Source organism: Triticum urartu, chromosome 1 (genome assembly GCF_003073215.2).
Source record: "Triticum urartu cultivar G1812 chromosome 1, Tu2.1, whole genome shotgun sequence".
Lineage (NCBI taxonomy): Eukaryota > Viridiplantae > Streptophyta > Magnoliopsida > Poales > Poaceae > Triticum > Triticum urartu.
Genome location: NC_053022.1, coordinates 48,786,334 through 48,807,168, shown reverse-complemented (window position 1 = coordinate 48,807,168; position 20,835 = coordinate 48,786,334).

The following is a 20,835-nucleotide window of genomic DNA, read 5'->3' as shown; positions in this document are numbered from 1 at the left end:
ACAGACACCCGCTAGCCACCTTATGCAACTAGTGCATGTCAGTTGGTGGAACCAGTCTCACGTAAGCGTATGTATAAGGTCGGTCCGGGCCGCTTCATCCCACGATGCCGCCGAATCAAGATAAGACTAGTAACAGCAAGTAAATTGACCAAACCAATGCCCACAACAACTTGTGTTCGACTCGTGCATAGAAACTACGCATAGACCTAGCTCTGATACCACTGCCTAGTTGGGGAACGTAGCAGAAATTTAAAATTTTTCTACGCATCACCAAGATCAATCTATGGAGTCATCTAGCAACGAAGGGAAGAGGAGTGCATCTACATACCCTTGTAGATCGCGAGCGGAAGCGTTCAAGAGAACGGGGTTGATGGAGTCATACTCGTCGTGATCCAAATCACCGATGACCAAGCGCCGAACGGACGACACCTCCGCGTTCAACACACGTATGGTTGGGAGAGACGTCTCCTCCTTCTTGATCCAGCAAGGGGAGAGGAGAGGTTGATGGACATTCAGCAACACGACGGCGTGGTGGTGGAAGCAGCGGGATCTCGGCAGGGCTTCGCCAAGCACCAACGAGAGGGAGAGGTGTCACGGAGGGAGAGGGAGGCGCCAGGGACTTGGGGTGGGGCTTCCCTCCCTCCCCTCCACTATATATAGGGGACAAGGGGGGGCGCCGCCCCCTCTAGATCTAGATGGGGGGGGGCGGCGGCGGCCAAGGGGGTGGCTTGGCCCCCAAGCAAAGTGGAGGCGCCCCCCATCCCTAGGGTTTCTAACCCTAAGCGCAGGGGGAGGCCCAAGGGGGGCGCACCAGCCCACCAGGGGCTGGTTCCCTTCCCACTTCAGCCCATGGGGCCCTCCGAGATAGGTGGCCCCACCCGATGAACCCCCGGGACCCTTCCGATGGTCCCAGTACAATACCGGTGACCCCCGAAACTTTCCCGGTGGCCGAAACTGGTCTTCTTATATATAAATCTTTACCTCCGGACCATTCTGGAACTCCTCGTGATGTCCGGGATCTCATCCGGGACTCCGAACAACTTTCGGGTTACCGCATACAAATATCTCTACAACCCTAGCGTCACCGAACCTTAAGTGTGTAGACCCTACGGGTTCGGGAACCATGCAGACATGACCGAGACAACTCTCCGGCCAATAACCAACAGCGGGATCTGGATACCCATGTTGGCTCCCGCATATTCCACGATGATCTCATCGGGTGAACCACGATGTCGAGGATTCAATCAATCCCGTATTCAATTCCCTTTGTCAATTGGTACGTTACTTGCCCGAGATTCGATCGTCGGTATCCCAATACCTTGTTCAATCTCGTTACTGGCAAGTCACTTTACTCGTTCCGTAACACATCATCCCGTGACCAACTACTTAGTCACACTGAGCTCATTATGATGATGCATTACCGAGTGGGCCCAGAGATACCTCTCCGTCATACGGAATGACAAATCCCAGTCTCGATTCATGCCAACCCAACAGACACTTTCGGAGATACCTATTGTGTACCTTTATAGCCACCCAGTTATGTTGTGACGTTTGGCACACCCAAAGCACTCCTACAGCATCCGGGAGTTGCACAATCTCATGGTCTAAGGAAATGATACTTGACACTTAGAAAAGCTCTACCAAACAAACTACACGATCTTATGCTATGCTTAGGATTGGGTCTTGTCCATCACATTATTCTCCTAATGATGTGATCCCGTTATCAATGACATCTAATGTCCATGGTCAGGAAACCGTAACTATCTATTGATCAATGAGCTAGTCATCTAGAGGCTTACTAGGGACATGTTGTGGTCTATATATTCACACATGTATTATGATTTCCGGATAACACAATTATAGTATGAACAATAGACAATTATCATGAACAAGGAAATATAATAATAACCATTTTATTATTGCCTCTAGGGCATATTTCCAACATATGTTTTTTCAACAATTTTCATTAACTCGGGCAAAAAATTACCACGATATTTGTATATGAGTTATCAGCTCTCATGTGCGTGTATTATCATGTGGTTTTACACATGAGTTATTGGGAGGTATCATGTATGGATTAAGTAAGTTATCAGCTCTGTTATATGTATATTACCATGTTATTTACACACAAGTTATCATGGTACAACAAACTTTTATCCCGGGGTCAAAAGTTACTGTAGAGTTTGTAGTGAGTTATCAACTTCATTGTGTGTATAATACCGTGTTATTTGCACATAAAGTACCGGGAATATGTTTTCAACAAATCCCCCCCCCCCCGCCGCGCGGTTCACCTAAGTATCAGGTATGATGTGCTTCTATTACCATGATATTCACGCAAACGTTATTAAGGTTATATTTTTCAACAATTTTTCCTGGGGGTCCAAGTTATCATGGTGTTTGTACCTAAGTTATCATGTATATGATGCATTATTATCATGATGTTTATACAAACCGGGGTGCATTTTTGACAACTTTTTTCCTTTAGGTCAAAGTTGTCGTGGTGTTTGTGCCTAAGTTATCAGGGTTGCCATGCAGAAATTACCGTGTTGTTTGCACATAAATTATCGGGGAGATGTTTCAATAATTTTTTTCACCCCTGGTCGAAATTACCATGACATTTATACGTAAGTTATCAGGTCCTGATGCACAAATTACCATGCCATTTGCACAGAAGTTTCCGGGGTATGTTTCAACCAAAAAAATCCCTCATGTGAAGTTGCCATGATATTTACAACGAGGCTACATACCATGCTATTTACATAGAAATTACTGGAGTATTTTTTTCAACAAGATCGAAGTTACCACATAAGTTATCAATTATCTACTTATTTACAAAGAAAATATTGAAGTAAGTTTTCAATAAATTTTTATGGGATGCATTTTGTGGCCGACATGGTAGTCAGAGAAGCATAAAGAAATCTAGTTTTCAAATAGTAAATAACAACTAAACTTCGTTTGGTTGGTTATTGGGTTGGATAATATCCCAGCCGACCTGAGTTCAAATCCTTGCATGCACTTTATTTTTCTTTTCAATCTATGGAACCAGCCATGCATGCAGCGAATAATTAGGGGGGAAATCCGTCCTTCTGGAAACGGTTAATTTATATGCACAATGAATAATCAGGAAACAAATCTCGTAGTTAATGTCATAGCTAATGTTTCGCATGCAAGTGCCATTTAATAGATGCATGCAGAGAAATAAATCTCATAATTAATATGGGGAAAGGAGAGAAAACCGAGCGCATTATATGTGAAAGGTGGACCGCGCGATTGAGATCCGATGGTGATCCAGTTCGTTCGGATCTAATCACAAGATCGGAACATTTGGTAGTTACAAATTTCAATTTTAGTAATAGATACATCTCTTTTCATCCATTTTAATGACAAGTATTTTCAGACGGAGGAAGTATAATATTTGGAGTAAACTGTTCAACAATTTGATGGATTACTTGACTGCAAACATCTACAAAAATACTAGGAATCTGTTAAGTATCTGACGTCACATGCACATGACAAATCAAACGTTTTCGATGGCAAATTTATTGAAGCGAGGATGACAAATTTAATTGGCAAGCATGCCAACTTCGTGCTTCAGTTTATTTTTTGACAGAAAATTGCCGTGTGTGTCAACTAAGTTGCCATCCTTGTGTTACTAGAATTGCCATCGGAAACGTTCAATTTGCCGTGTGCACGTATCTGACGCCACATCCTTATCATTTCCGAAATAAAAAAACTAATACATGGATTTCCTCTTGGTAACTGACAGGCTCACAGCGCTGACTGCTCAGTGGTTACAATACACACGTGCAATGTTGTCGAGCTTCTGGAAAGTCGAATCTAAGGGCCTGTTCTGCAACGCCCCAGCTTCTGCAGAACTTCTCAAATCTGGCTTCTCGCGTGGCTTCTCGCTTCTGGTGGCGATCTGGAAATCGTTTGGCAGCGTGAGCTTCTGAAGTTAGCGTTTTGGAGTGGGCTGAGAGCCCAAGTGGCTGTGAAAGAGGCATGGGCCTGGTCGGATTGGTGGGTGTGGACGTTATTTTCAGCCCATGTGGAAGGTTGGTTGGTGAATCGTTATGTTCGCTCGTGAAGTTTTCCTCATACCGGTTCGATCATTCACTTGGCGGTGGCATTGCTTTGTAATTTCACCCAACTCTGTCTTCTCTGTTTTCTGGGAGCTGGCAAATGCTAGCTTCGGAAACTCCTCAGTTTTTGCACGTAGACGCCCGCCAGCTTCTCAGATTTCGACTCCGTGAAGCTAGAGCGTTCGGCTCAGCTTCATACGTGAAGTTGACGAAGCTGAGAGCTGGAGCGTTGCAGAGCAGGCCCTAAGTCATGGCAGCTTCTTAATATATGTCACCTGGTAGCCACACACTGCAGCAAATCATTTTATGTTGATAGCTAGTAGCGCTACTAGGAAAAGGCATGCTAGTGGCGCACCAAATTTGCCTTCTAATGGCGCACTACCGGTGCGCCACTGGCATCACGCCATTAGAATTAAATTCTAATGGTGCATCACCGGTGCGCCATTAGTATCTGGTGTTCTAATGGCGCACCACGTAGTGCGCCATTAGTATAGCCTGCAGTGCGCCATTAGAATGCCTCCCAGGGGGCCATATATACCCATGTGCTTTGGCATTCTAATGGCACACCAGCAGTTAATGCGCCATTACTGTGATGATCACAGTGCGCCATTAGTGTCTTGTGTGGTGCGCCATTAGTATGAATATTAGGTTTTTTTTGCTTTTCTGATTTTTGCACAGATTACAAAATATATTATTGGACAGAATATAGACAGCAGCACACAGCAACATCAGATTCATCGAATACAATAGAAGATTAGTCTCCGAATACAATTCATCATATTAGTCTCCGAATTCAAAAGACCGAGCAAAGATAAAACATTACAAGTCTCAAGACCGCGAATATCGAGTTTGCCTTCACATTACAAGTCGATATCGATCATCTAAACTACCATCACATAGAAGAGAGCTGTGGTCATCACGATGAGCATCATCGCGATCAAACTGGTCTTCATCTGGTTCCTCCAACGCTCCCTCCTCTCTCCCTCTAGATAGCGGGCGTATCTACATTCGGCCTCCGCCCTAGTGGTGTACCCTTTGTAACTGTTACCGCTGAAACGGTGAACCTGTCTCCGACACTCCTCCCAGTCGTCGTAGACTCCGGAAACCTTACCCTTGTACACGACATACGACGGCATCTCTATGCACAAGCCAAACAACAGACAATACATAAGCAATATGTAAGTATGCAACAAAAGGATCGGAAGAGAAAAGCAAGACATTAATAGCACGATTCATGGTCCTACTAATAAATAGCATCGATTACATCTAAGTTGAACGACTGTCCAAACCAAAGAGACATACGAATTCATTAAAGTATAATTACAACATGAGACAATCAATGTTTCAGAACTACACATCACTACTTTCGACTCGACTCATCGGACAGGAACGTGGATGAAGCCGTCGTCTGTCGTGATGGTCATGAAATCACGGTCGTTGTCACCCTGCATTTGTAGCATTTCATCTATCTCACTGTTGGACGGTGATATCTGAGGAAGAACTGCCCCGAGGTATGAAGGACATCTTGATGGATGATGTCCGCAAACTCCGACTGGATGCGAAAGAATTCTTGTCTAAGGTCCGCGTCCTGGACTGCCGACAAGCTCGCGGCCCAATCTTTGAGATTATCTGGTAGCAGAAGTTGATGATGGTCCCTTACGATCGCCCGCATGTGATGGAGGGCGTAGTAGGCATCCTTCTGACCGCCAGGCGGCTGCTTGACGCAGCAGAACTTCGTATTGTGTGAGAACATGTGCTTGCCGTACTTACGAACTGCCTTGGTGAAGGTGCCTCCAGATTTGGCGTAGGCGGGGAGAACATCATCAAGAACTTTCTTGACATTTGTGTAGTCTATCTTGGAGTTACGGTTCGGGTCTAAATACGTGGCCATGGAATATTTCGAGCTTAAGAGGATGAGTGTGCAATGTGTGTCACTGCACAGAACACGGAATGTTAGAAAAAAAAGAACGATCGAAATCTAAGAAATCATATGTTACGGGGCGGTTAAGGGATGACTTACTCGGGAAAGTAAGCCACAAGGAAGTTATCCTTATCTGGGTTTGCCAGAATGACGCCTTCGAGGTGTGAACTCGCAACTTGGCGGTCCCCAGCGCCGCTCAAGTGCTTGGCACGCATGTAGAAGGGGTCGACTATCACGATGTCCGGGGTCTTGTCTCTAATGATCCGCATCTCCATACTTAGCGAAAACAGCCGAACGAAGGTGTAGTGCAGTGGATGAAGGTTAAACATAGCAAAGATGTCATCAAACCGTAGGACGATCGTACCCCCGATGTCGCCATCCACAAAGCCCTTGCCCTCTGGCACCTTGGCCACGAAAACCGGGTATGCCACATCCTTCTCTCTGAGACGCTGCTTCTCCAAAGAAAGAACACTGTCGTGCAGACTCCGCATAGCACCGGTTGCAACATTCAGCATATTTGGCGGTAGCATCGCCCTACCCGCCACATGCACCCTCCTCGAGATATCCTTAGGTGAAGGTGTCCCGTCCTGAGCACGGATCGAACTCGGTGCCGGCTGGCTCGCACCGGCGCCCTTGTTAGTCTTTCGTTTCCGTCCCTTCTTCTTGATCTCCTGTAATGGGACCGAGTTCTGCTCACAGACCGCCTTCTTGAGCGTGTTGGGGCTGATAATATTTCTCACCTCAGCTATCTGAGGCTCGGTGAAGGCGGGAGCTGGAGGCGTGTCCTGAGAACTGAACGCCAGACGACGCCTGTTGCAATTGGATTTCTCCGCCGTACCAGCTAGATCGCGGTCGTCTTGGTTGGGTTCTTGAGAAAGAGGCCCGCAGAACTCGTCAGCGTACCCATGTTCGGCAAAGTACTTATCAACTTTGGTAAATGTACCGTCGTCGTTGTCGTCGCCGTCCGGATCCTGTGCCATAGGGCTGTCCGGATCCTGTGCCATAGGGATGTCCGGCAGGTCCGATAGCGTTGCGGCGTTCTTGCCATGGCTTGGCGCCGGCACGACTGGCGGTCTTGTCTGTGGGGTGGTGTCCCCCGCCCCCAAACGAATCTGGCTCTTTGGCCAAAGCAGGGGCCAGTTTACACAGGTGCTGAGGGTCATCTCATCTTCTTCGTCGGCCCCAGCGGGTCGAATCGGAGGTAACAGCTCGTCGCAGCCTGGCAGCACCCGAACCACTTCAACCCTATACATTGTGGGTGGCATCGGATTACCGTGGAACATGGGGTTGCCCGGTTGAATGATTCTGCCCTTGGCGACATCGACCAACTCGGCGCCCACGAAGTGCAGAAGTGCAAGGAACGTCGGCGGTGCCCTGCAAAAACATGTACAGGGCGTCAGGGATGCCCAGTCAAAGGCAAGGAGATGAAGTCATCGGCCGAGAGGCTTAGTTACCATGATGCCGTCGAGCTCGGCTAATGTCGAGGCACCGCCAACGGTGGGCGTGCAACTGACGGAGGGGGCGCTTGCTGGCGAGGTGCCGGCCGGCGTACACCCGGGTGCATTAAGCTCCAATGCCCGTCCCGGCGCCGGAGACATGAATTCCGCCTCCGCCGGAGACACCAATGGCGCCGCCGCCGGAGACACCAATGGAGCCGCCTGCGCGCTGTGCGAGTTGCTGGCCGTGAAGCTGGGAACCGGGGGAGGCCCCTATTGGCCGCCCGCAATCCACGTCGTCAGCCCATGAATCAACGTAGGCACCATGGCGTTGAGCGTCGTTCCAAGTTGTTGTTGCACTTGCTCTTGGACAAGCTCCGGAATCCGCGCCACCTGTGCCTTGAGTTCTTTAACCTCGCGCGTCTGGCTTTCCGAGCTGGTCTTTTTCTCCTTCCGCACACCAGCGGTATAGTATGACCCCCATTTTGTGGACAAGCCTTTGCCGGCCACACGACCAGCTGACGTCGGCTTAGTGAGCTTATCCTTGTTTTTCATTACGTTCAACACCCTATTTAAAGGGGTGTTGAAAGGGGAGCTCTTAGACGACCCCGCGCTACTACTTTCAGTGTCCTGCGAAAGGAACGTGAACCATTTAGAAATATTGGGGATTAATTAGAGTGCAACCATATGGAGCTAATTACGCGGGGGTGTATTCCTTACCAGAAGAAGCTCAAGCGCCCTGGTCTTCGGATCCGTGGTAAGCTCCTTTGTTATCGGGTCCTCCTTGTACCGGGCCCTGACATAGTTCCTGGTCTGCTTGTCACCGCTGTATTTCTTGAAGCGGGGCGGTAGGCCTTGCTCGGCACGCTCCGCGTCCTCCTTGTCCCATATAGGCTCCGCCACTCTGTAATCGCCGGGACCGAGTTTGTGTTCCCCTAAGTTCAACTCCCGCATTTCTTTCCCCCACTGACTTGATTCGGAGGTTGCACTGCTCTCGCACTTGATCTTGAACTCCTTGTACTCATCTTCGCTCATCAAAGGATATTTCGCCTTGATCTTCTCATAACTATCACCTTTATCAATCATTCTCTTCACCGCGCTTTTCCAAGTAGACAGGGCCGTGCTCATCTTCGTGAGGGCGGCACTGTTCACTTTATTCCCTGAGAGGCGTGTGTTTTCAAATTCGGCGGGGAACTTGTATCGTTCGTGCAGCTTCGTGAAGAGGAGGTTGCGCAAATTCCCTCGGTCCTTATGCCTAAGGTTCTCGGTGTTGATCGAGACGGTGCTCCGGAGAATGCACCCAAGCTGAACCGAGTACCCCTTGACTATATGTTTGGGCTCCGTTGGATTCCCGTCGGAGTCCACTTGAGTGAATTCCTCCTTGAGGGTGCGGAGCGCATTCGGGCGCCGGTCCTTCCTTTGCTTCTTCGGTTGGCTGCCATCTGTGTGTGCGCCGCCATCATCTGTGGTGGCATCCTTAGCGGCACCATCAGTGGTGTCATCCCCGACGCCACTAGGGGTTGTGTAGTCAGGATCGGTGTCTTCCGCGGCGTCCTCATAGCGGTGAGGTTCTTCCTCCATCTCCTGGGACAGCTCCCAGAATTGCTTGCCGCCTGAACCGCCGGCCTCATCGTTGTGGGCCATGTTTTGCTCTAAATAGGAAAAAAGTTTGGTCAAAAAGTTGGTTATTGTCAAGGAACAAGATCATGGTCTCATCATTTAGGGTTTGTCGACACCGAGGCAGTCTAGGAAAAAATAAATCCGCAAGTCAATATATCAGGACCCATCACATCTTCATAGACTCGATGGGGCCTCAAATGCCCTTCCTCATCTACAACTAGTTGTCCGCCTCAATCGATGGGTTTTCTCACATTTTTCTGATTCAAACTAGATTTCGATGGCTGTTAGGTTATTCAGAAGCAGTAGCAACTTGTAGAGGGTGCAAACTAGCCAGCATTGGGAAGTTCCAATCTACTAGTAGAGGGAAAAACATGAGGAGCAGCTTGTAGGTTTGCTTTCTCCGGTGGGATGGGATGGAGGATATAGCTATAGCACCCCTATATCGTACATAGATTTATTTTTTGCCCTGTTGCTCTTACTAGTTTTAGCTTATCAAAGTGGGTGTATGTATCACATGTTTCTGAAACTAGATTTGTATTGCTGGTAGGTACTAGATTTGTATTGCTGGTAGGTTATTTTGTGTATGTGATCTAAAATAAATACAAAAATTATTTTTTGCCCTGCTTCTCTTACTAGTTTTAGCTTATCAAAGTGGATGTATGTATCATATTCTTCTGGTGCATGAGAGAGTGAGGGGTAAACCACAAGCTAGACAAGTGAAGGTGGTAGAGTGGTGCTGCATCCCCATCCATCCATCTATCCATCCATCTGCATCATCTCTTTTGACTTGACCACATTGGCTCATAGCTAATCTAGCCAAGCTACCTAGCTAGATCCACCTGCTTGCTTGTTGCACATTGTGTGGAGGGAGCAGATCTCGCCACTGCTTAAGTGTAAAGCTAGATAGTGTGTGTGTGAGAGTCCACTTAGCTGAAAATGTTGGGAGACATGATTTATCTGTTCAGTCACCATCACACACACTCAGATTAACATTCAACACCTGAACTAGAGTTAACAAATTGGGCATCTTCTAGGTCAAACTATAAATGTTGATTAATTTTTGTTTCGGTTGAGAATCGGGCACCTTCTAGGTCAAGAAAATTGGGCATGACCTTTGCTAATTTTCTTGACCTAGGAGTGCCCCATTCTCAACCGAAACGGAAATTAATCAACATTTCAGGAGAAAGGGGTCATTTCAGAAGATCACAAGTAGCAGCAGCATCACAAGTTGACAAAATCACAAGTAGCAGCAGCATCACAAGTAGTACATCAACAGCAGTGAATAAAATTTAGCCAAGTAGCAGCAGCATCACAAGTAGTGCAGCAGCAGCATCACAAGTAGTGCAGCAGCAGCAGCATCACAAGTAGTACATCAGCAGCAGTGAATAAAATTTTTATATGAAGTTTCTGAAATTTATGGAAGTTTCTAGTACACTAAAGGAGAGAAAGGAGAGGAAGTACCCTAGCAATCTATGAAAGTGTCCAGTACACTAAACTCCAACTCCGGTACCAGAGGAAATGGGCAGTAGATGGGCAGCACTAGACCACCTACAACAGATGCAACAAATTACTCCAGTTAAGTTAAATTACTCCAACTCCTATTTGCAAGATCACAAGTACAACAAGCAGTACTCTACTTCTATTTGCAACATCACCAATTATACTAGCAGATTACTCAATCACACAATTATACTAGCAGATTACTCAATCATAAAGCAAGATTTCGATGACAGTTATTTCTCATAGCATAAAGATGGAGTAGAAGCAGTAGAGAGCGGCAGCAAGAAGGATTTAGAGAAGTGGAGTAGCAGCACTAGGGGCGAGGGGAGAGGAGCAGCAAGGACGAGGAAAGGAGGCGGCGATAGCAGCATGTAGAGCAGCAGAGCAGCGCAGCGGCGCAGGCGTGCAACCACGACAGAGCAGCGGCAGCAGGGTCGCGCGGGCGGGGTCGGGGCTCAGCCGGCGGTAGGCCGAGCGCGATGCGTGGGGCGAGAGCAGAGGCGGGGGCCGGTGCAGGTGGGGCGAGGGCGGGCAGCAGCAGGGCAGGTGCTCATCCAGTGCAGAAATCAGGGGGGATTTTGAGCGGGCATATGATGCAATAGGGAAGGAGGGAGGGGGAGGGAGGAGGAAGGAGGGGTGGTGGCTACCTGCCTATGGACCGGTCACCGATGTAGCTTCGGCGGCGGCATTCGTGGGCGGGGGCGGCTGCTCCGGGGACAGGGAGGAAGGTGCTGCGGTGCCGGAGTCGGGGCCGCGGAGGCTGGGCGCGTGTGGCTGCCCGACTCGAGGAGGCAGGGCGACGACGGTGGAGCCCGAGGAGGCAGGGCGGCGACGGTGGAGCGGGCGGTGGAAGGAGGGGGTGCGCGTGAGGGTGTGGCGAGGGGGTAAGTGGATCTGGCGAGGGGGGAAGTGGATCTGGCTAGGGGGGACATTACTAATGGCGCACCCCCTGGCGGTGCGCCATTAGAATGTTTTTTTGATAGCAATGGCGCACCCCCGAGCGGTGCGCCATAAGTAATCTTTTTTTTTGCAATGCAATGGCGCACCAGCCAGCGGTGCGCCATAAGTAATTTTTTTATTATTTTTTGTTGCATCTAATAATTTTTTAGAAAATGCATATGAATATGAAACACTAATAATTTTTTATAAAAACAGTAATAATTTTTTAAAAAATATCATCAAATTTGTTATTTGAAAATATCATCAAATTTGTTATTTGAAAATATCATCAAATTTGTTATTTGAAAATATAATCAAATTTGTGTTTTTGGATTTTTAGTTGCATTCATTTGTGACGGTGGAGCGGGGGAGGGTGCGGGTGGGATCGAGATGGAGGGGGTCAAGATCGAGATGGAGGGGGAATCGAGATCGAGATGGAGTGGGATCGAGATCAAGTGTCCTCATGAATTCAAAAGTGCCCATAAAATTTAAAAATATTCATAATATCAAAAAGTGCCCATGAAATACAATCGAGAAATGAAGACTACGATTTAAATACAATCGATCTTAGCTAGCTATCTCACTACAAGAGATCGGACCTACTGTGACGAGCTCAAAAATGTCACGTAATAGCTAAAAACGTCACAAAATACTCACGTGTGACGCTTTTCAGGCGTCACGAGCATCGTCACAGAATCCCCGTCACAGATTATTCCTAGTGACGTGGTGCGCAAAAAACGTCACCGGATATGGGACCTTCGGTGACGAAAGTGTCGTCACTAGATTTTTGGTAGGCCAATGCGCACTGGATTTCCAAATGGGCCAAGCCCAATAATTTAGTTGATTTTTCTATTTCGGGTTCTAGTTTTTTGGTGGATCATAGCCTATTTATAACTCAATTATGGTTGATCCAGCCCGCCCTTTTTTATGGAGCAGTTGCCATTTTCTGCTAGCCTTTTCAAGGATTATTTTCTTTATAGTTTTTGCCTGTAATAATACCTCAACATTGTGTGATTCAAAACATATTATGGGCTTGTGGTCTTTTTAAGCCCATCTTTCCATTGACCAATTTCACATCACATTACAAGCTAACTAGTCTCTAAACAATGTGCATATTACGCATCACAGTTACATGCCCCATGCAAAGTAACCCAAGCTACATAACCATCGGATACAATTTTTTTAACTTTGTTGGTGTGACTCTTAGCTCCCACCTTCATCAAAACATGGAATTTTTGTTGGATGCCTGTTCTCGTGACTTCTTGAAGACAACTAGACTTGTTCTGATCCTCCATTGTCCATATCAACTTCTTGAAAGATGACTTATGAATCAGCCTATTAGAAACAAAGACATAAATATAACATTATGAATGAGTTACAGAAATAATCTACAATTGCGACAAAGAACGACATCCAAGTAACTCGGAGCTCTAGGTTGGAACCTTAACAAAAAAAATACATGTTAGTAATTGTTTAATAATTGATATGATCAAAACTAAACATGTCGTATTCGTGAGCAACAAAGGTCATCTGAAATATTAGATTGGAATAAACACATATCAATACATTAGAAAAGAGAACTATTGGTAAGTGGACACGCTTAAATAATAGCTCAACACAAAGTTAGAAATCCTGAGAGGAACAAATTAGCATTTGTAGTAGGTACTCCTTCACAAATTAAAATGGTGCAAAAACAGAATATTCGACAAAGCCTCAAAGGAAGAAACCTTGAAGCAGCCTAGAACGGTGAAGGAAGCATGAAAAACTTTTGCATAGCTTAGTTGTTGTCCTGCACATATAGTGTGATCAATAAGAAACTTCCATCTGAAAATAAATTACATACAATTATGCTATGGTCACAGGCCTAAAAAGCTCGTTTAGGCTTTGATCTTTAGTTGTAAAATTGTCATATATCTGCTTACTTGGACAGTAATCTGCATTAACATATGGTCACTATCACTTCAAATTGCCTAAACCAGTTCAATGAATTAGTTCTCCATTAGTAATTTGCCAAAATCATGTTGAATCGCTCATAAAACTACGACTGCAGTTCTACAACAGCAATTCACTTGCAAATCTCTTCACATTCCCTGAAACAGAATTGCCACGAGATCAGAACTACAAAATAATACTATAACAATACTGGGGGAGCATCAGCATAATGAAAATATTTTACTGTAGCTAATTATTTAATTACTAACCCATTTCACATGTACTATCTAGGTTCTCATAATAATTTCTCTAAAAGATAAATCAGAACATGGACAATTCGGTTTACAATTTTCAACTTAGTGACAATATAAACTAGCTTCCATATTCTAGCTCAACACTACTGACAGTGTGGCACAAAAGATGACTATCAAACCTAGCAAATATTACTATAGAAGCATCTCACGATTGACCAATAAGAACTCACAAACAGGGAGGAACAAAACAAAACTAATATCTCAATCAATCCCCGCATGTAAGCGGTTCATCTAAACTGAGAGCGGATAGCTGAGCGCCGTACACATGTTAACCCAGCCACCCAGGTTGCTGGTCGAGCTTGACGGACCTCCCGCAGAACTCAATTGCCACATGTTGCCCCTGTTGTCCCTGTGGTCTGTGCTCAATGTAAATCTGTCGGACAAAACCAAAGAAGAAGAAAAACAGAGGGTCAACGAGATGTATCTGGCGTTTTGCTGGGCTTGCCAGGCTATGGGCTGTGCTACGCCCGTCACATACGAACTTATGAAAAAAAAAATGCCGCCAGCCGGAACCATGTTGCCTTGCCGCAACGTGACGCCTGCTAGAACCCGGAATAGATGAAGGGAAACACTTTCTATCATCCGTCCTATACTAAGGAATCATCAGACCGATCTCTCGCCGTTCATTCATGTACCATCCCACGGTCCACAGCTCGCAGAAAAACCTGATTCTAACCTCCCGGTTACCACGCACCACCTTCCCATAATCTCGTCTTGTACCTCCTATCCGCAGTTGATAGCAATCTCGTTCCTCTCCCCTTCTTCCACCTCATCGCCGGCGAGCTCACCGTCCATCGCGTCTCGCCTGATCTCTCCGCCTGCTTCTGATCCACCTCACCGGCGAGCTCACCATCCATCTGCTTGCCGCTATTCTTTCCGACGACGCCGCCAGATTGGATCCATGCACCGTCCTACTCCTTGATGCGACCCGAATTCCACCTAGCCAGTGCACCATCATGGCATTAGGTAATCTCACTTGCCATCACCAGTGTTTGCCTTGCCTCGCCGGGCTGCCCGAATGATTACCCAGCGGCCGAAGTACCACCCCATCTCCAGGTTCTTTCAGGAATTGCAACTGATATTTTTTTTCTCCGGTTCGTTTAGCCTTTCAGAATCCAAGACAGCGGAATCATGAATCGCCTCGATACCATCTTCACCTGCCATAGGTTTCGATCATTCTCATCTTGATTATTTTCAGCAATGCTTCCGTACATGTACAGATATTTTCGCTTCAACAGTCCTACGTGCGTGCTTCAACCCTTACATGTGTTGCTTCTTTTAGTGGATTTTAATATAATGTTTTCTTGCAGGTGGATTTTAATCTAATGTGGTTCTACACGAAATCATGGATCACATCCTAAGCTGACCTACTTCGTTTTCAACTAGGATGCATCAGCTTCGCTCCATCCATGCCACTCCTTGTTGACGCCCCTCATCATGTGGCAATGGAAGGAAGCACACCCACCATCAGAAGGAAGCACAGCTACCATTGCAAGGAAGCATGCCTAGCGTCAGTACGAAGCATGGCCAAAATCGAAAAGAAGCATGGCACCTGGTGGTGCCTGGAGGCTGGAGCCCTGGACAACGCTAGATGCCACTTTTTTTTAAACTGTTGTAGTCTCAATGGTAAATAATTTTGGTTGTGAACAAAATATTTGTTTCATTGGAAGCAATTTAATTTTACATTAGAAACAATTATATGGTCCTCTGAAATACATATTCATTGAGTGGCAAAAGAAAAAAAATACTTATGCACTAGACATATAATTTCATCAAATTGAAACAATGTACGAGTGACATGGCAGCAAATTCTCTAGCGGACGGAAATGAATTGTTCAATTCCTACCCGGTACTAAGCACCACACAAGTGTTTAAAAAAAATTGATATATGCTTCCAAATTTAGTCAACCATATTTCCACCTATCACAATAGATGCTTCCTTCCTAGGTCAGCACCACACAGGTGCTTGTACATAAGTATGGATCCACTTTCAAGTGATATCGCTTGCATCTATGCGTCCACGTTCAAATAATATAGTCTATATGAAGCAAAGGAAGGAAGCATCGAGCTACAGGAAGGAAGCAGCGAAAATGAGAGCCATATAGCCCTAATTAAATCTGACGTGATTTTAGGGACATGATTGTTACCGCTAAATATGCATAGGGTCCACATCCGACTAACCGCACACGCCCATGTTTTACCAGTCAATCTCCACGCTCCAGGAAGCTTAATCCAACGACACCGGAGTAGTCTGATAGGACGCTAGGAATCAGTAGTCTGATTCCTAGTGGTTCATAGATGAACAGATGGATCATACACCCCCAGGAAAGAAATAACTAACCAGCTTGCCCTAAAAAAAATTAACCAGCTAAGTGCTGTAGGCGTATATATACAGTCCAGAGCCATATTAAATATTTTTAGTACAATATTATTTTATCCGGGTTCAAACTCCCTATACCAACTTTTCCCCGTTAACTTGTATATCTATTTTTCAAATAGCATCAGCTCACGAACGCATGGATTCATGTTTTTTTTTTTGCCCGGCCAGTGTCTATTTATATTCGATGGAACAAAATAAGCTTTTCCCCGGCCATTACCTATCTAATATTAGATGGAATAAAATAATACGGTGCTCAGTAGATTGTGAAAAACTAGAATGGGTCCTACTGCCAATAACCCGTGAACCAGTTATGGCGGGTCCCACCAATAGACATTACAAGACAAACAAATAATTATCTCATATTCATAATATTAATTCGATGTCTAGTCGGTTCATCATGGAAATTACCAAACCTTCATAGAAATTGGTAGCCATGTGCGCTCAAAGTCTGAAGCTGACTCGTGATGTCCATCGTCACTGACTTGCGATAATCAGTGACGCCACCTGCAGAAACATCACACATTAGGTATTTCCATGACGTTGTCCATCTTCGTCACCAGAATTTTCGTCACAGTATGTCAGTTTTCTTGTAGTGTCTGTTCATAATCTTCTTGCCCTTCTTTTTCGCAAATGGAGTTCTTCTGTGAAATGGACGTCCTTTAGGTAGGGTGGTCCTGCTTCTTCTTGTGGTGTGTGCTGCTACTTCATCGTCGTCGTCATGTTCGATCTTCGGGTCGCCGTACTTGTCGAAGTCTTACTCATTGGCTACTCCATCCATTCCGATGATCTTCCTTTTGCCTCTCCTCATGACAACGCGACTGGGCTTTGACGGGTCGGTAATGAAGAAGCATTGGTCCACTTGGAAAGCCAGTACCCATGGCTTATTTTTCGCAGTGACGTTTGCGCCCGCGGTCTTGGATTTGGCTTCGGGTATAACCATGGTGGTGAAATACCGGTCTTCTTTTAGGACGCTCTTGGCCCATCTGACACGGAACATCGGGACCTTCTCTCCAGCGTAGCTCAGCTCCCATATCTCCTCGATCCTTCCGTAGTATCTGTCCTTGTCGTTACCGGTGTAGGATTCCATCGTTACCCCGGAGTTCTGATAACCATCGCTCTTCATGTCCTTGTTCTCGGTGTAGAATGTGTAGCCGTTGATATCGTACGCCTCATAGGTCATCAGGTTGTGCTCGGCGCCCTGTGACAAGGCGAATATGAGTTGTTCTTCCGCGGAAGAATCCTCATGTAAAGGGTACGACAGAAGCTTCTGCTTGAACCAACGCGTGAAACATGAGTTGTGCTCTTTGAGTATATCTCCGTCCGTCCTCTGTTGGCCTCGGTCATTGTACGTCTTCTCAATAAAGGTTTTGTGCTCTACCACCCAAGGATCGATCACGTCTATGTGTTGTAGCGCGACTAGGTTTGCTCTTTCAAAGTCGGCGAGTCGACCCTCGAAGTCGACATGCATTTCGCAGCGACCCTCACGGTGACCCCATCCAGCGAGCCTGCCGAGGTGCCTGTTGACGGGCAGACCAACGGGGTTCTCAATGCCTAGATAATTCGTGCAGTAGGAGATGCACTTTTCGGTCAGAAAGCCCCTGGCTATACTTCCCTCTGGACGTCACATGTTGCGAATGTATCCTTTGATGACAACATTCATCCTTTCGAACGGCATCATGCTGTGCAGGAACGTCGGCCCGAGTTGGATGATATCCTCCACGATATGGACCAGCAGATGCACCATAACGTCGAAGAATGCGGGCGGGAAGTACATCTCAAGCTCGCATAGTATCACCATGATCTCTTCCTGTAGCCTTCTGAGTTGCCTCACGCCAATCGACTTCCGAGAGATGACGTCGAAAAAGTTGCATAGGCCAAATAGTGTTTCACGGACGTGCGCGTCCATGATCCCATGGATTGCAACTGGAAGTATCTGCGTCATCAGCACGTGACAGTCGTGAGACTTCATCCCGCTGAACTTCTGCTTCGCTGGGTCTAGGTATCTGCTTATCTTCCCCGCGTAACCGTAAGAAAGTTTTACTCCTAGGAGGCTGGTGAAAAACTGCTCGATCTCCTCCTGACTTAGAGTGAAGCACGCGGGAGGGTAGTCATTTCCGGTCTTCTTGGCCTTTTTGCCTTTGCGACGACTTTCTGTGTCCTGCTTCGCCTCATCATCATCATCATCATCATCATTAGCGTGAAGCTCCTGCATGATGCCCATTGATTTCAAGTCTGCCCTTACTTTCGGCCCATCTTTGGTCCTCTCTGGCATGTTGAACAGGGTACCAAGCAGACTCTCGCACACGTTCTTCGTGATATGCATGACATCAAGGCTGTGAGGCACACGGTGGATCTTTCAGTACGGCAAGTCCCAGAAAACAGACCTCGTTTTCTATACCTTCAGCAGCGGCTCTGGCGCCTTTCGCTTCTTTCCCGGCTCTGGCGCCTTTTGCTTCTTTCCCGGCAGTGGGCAGTCTTTCCAATTTTTCAACAGCTCGTCTATTTCCTCGCCGCTCCTCATACACGGGCGTTTTCGGGGTTCGGTTTCACCATCGAACAGATCCTTGCGTTTCCTCCACGGGTCATCGCCGTGAAGCCACCTTCGATGTTCCATGAACACGGTTTTCGAAGGCCCGGGATCTCTATTTAGCTGGCGATACGTTGTGTCATCCATGCACCTTACGCATCCAGAAAATCCGTGGACTACCTGCCCCGTGAGATATCCGTAACCGAGATAGTCGTGCACCGTCGTGAGCAGTGCTGCTCTCATAGGGAAATATTCTTTCTCTGCGGCGTCCCACGTATTGGCTGGCGTTTTCCACAGCGTGTCTAGCTCCTCCTTCAGCAGCCCCAGATACAGATTGATGTCGTTCCCTGGTTGTTTCGGCCCTTCAATTAGCATACTCATGTGAGTGTACTTCCTCTTCATGCACAACCAGGGGGAAGGTTGTACATCTACACAAACACAGGCCAGGTGCTATGTGTGCTTCTCTGGCTGCCAAACGGATTGACTCCATCGGTGCTCGCGCCCAGCACGATGTTCCTTGGATCCTTCCCAAATTCTGGGTATTTGAAGTTCAACGCTTGCCACTGGCTCGCATCCTTAGGGTGACTCAGCATCTTGTCTTTTTTATTTATCTCCGGATCATTTTCGTCATCTTCCCGCTTCTTCTCCTCCCTATCCGCGTGCCAACGCAGGAGCTTTGCTACCTTAGGGTCCGCGAAATACCGCTGCAGACGAGGAGTGATCGGAAAGTACCACACCGATTTTCGAGGAGCTTTCTTTCTCTTCTTGTATCGAGTGACGCCGCACACCGGACATATGGTAGACTCCGCGTGCTCGTCCCGATAAATGATACAATTGTTCATGCACACATGGTATTTCACGTGCGGTAAATCCAGAGGACACACGATTTTCTTCGCCTTCTCGAAACTGGTCGGGCACTTGTTCCCCTTGGGAAGACGTTCGTGCCAGAATGACATGTTCTCGTCGAAGCATGTGTCGGTCATTTTGTGTTTTACCTTCATCTCCAGAGCCATGAGCGTTACTTTAAGGCGGGTATCCTCGGGCCTGCATCCTTCATACAATGGAGTAACCGCGTCTATCTCCAGTTGATCCAGCTTGGCTTTCTCTCGGGCGGCAGCTCTTGCGTTATCCGTCTGCTTGAGAAGCAGCTCTTGAATATGAGGGTCCTGCACCCAGCCTCCATCGTCGTCTGCTCCGGCATCTTCATCTTCATGATCATGCCCTTCGTCTTGATCTTCCTCATCATCATGTACGACATCTTCTACATGATGACTGTGTACAGCATCACCGTCGTGATCATGTCCTGGAGATTCTTCGTCTTCTCGCCCGCCCTCGCCGCGGTGGTACTTGTCTTGTTGCCCTTCCTCATTTCTTGCCCGGCCCCCATGGACGACTTCATAGTCATCTTCATCACCTTGCCACCGATAGCCATCCATGAAACCACGCAAGAGCAAGTGGTCCCGCACCTGCCCGGAATCCGGGTCCGCAATAAGGCTCTTCAGCTTGCATCTTCGACACGGACATCTTATCTCCATCTCGTTCTTTTGAAGCATCTCGGCCTTCGCGGAGCTCAAAAACCTATTCACGATGCCTTCAGTCATCGTGCGGACCATGGTCGCCTGCGGGGTAGAGCAAAACGATATTTTAGAACCAAGAAATTTTTTGGCATGACCTTCCCTAAAAATAGGACCAAAAAGAATGCATAGTGCCAAAATTCTCGCCGAAACGGAAATGAATCAAAACATTCCGGCAAAATATTGGCAACTATCGCATTTCAAATACCGGTACCTTCAAACACAAACATATATGCAACACCACAAACACATGCAACACCACAAACATACATAGATCTAGCTAGGCCACAAAAAGTGCATGTGCACGTTGTTGGAGCGAGCTAGGGAGAAAAAAAGTAGATCTACATCATGAAGATAGCTTTCCCCTTATTTACCTATAAAAAAGGTAATTTCACCACTTAATTTTGATGAATCTATGGTGGAAATGAGGTGAGGAGGAGGAGATGGCCGAAAGCTTGGAGAAGGAGGTGGAGGGAATGAAGTGGGGAAAGTGAGTGGATAGGTGTGGGGCTATCCAAAATATCTTGTTGGGGTCCCAGGTTACTAATGGTGCACCACCAGCAAATGCGTCATTAGTAACCCTGGTTACTAATGGCGCACCTGCAGATGA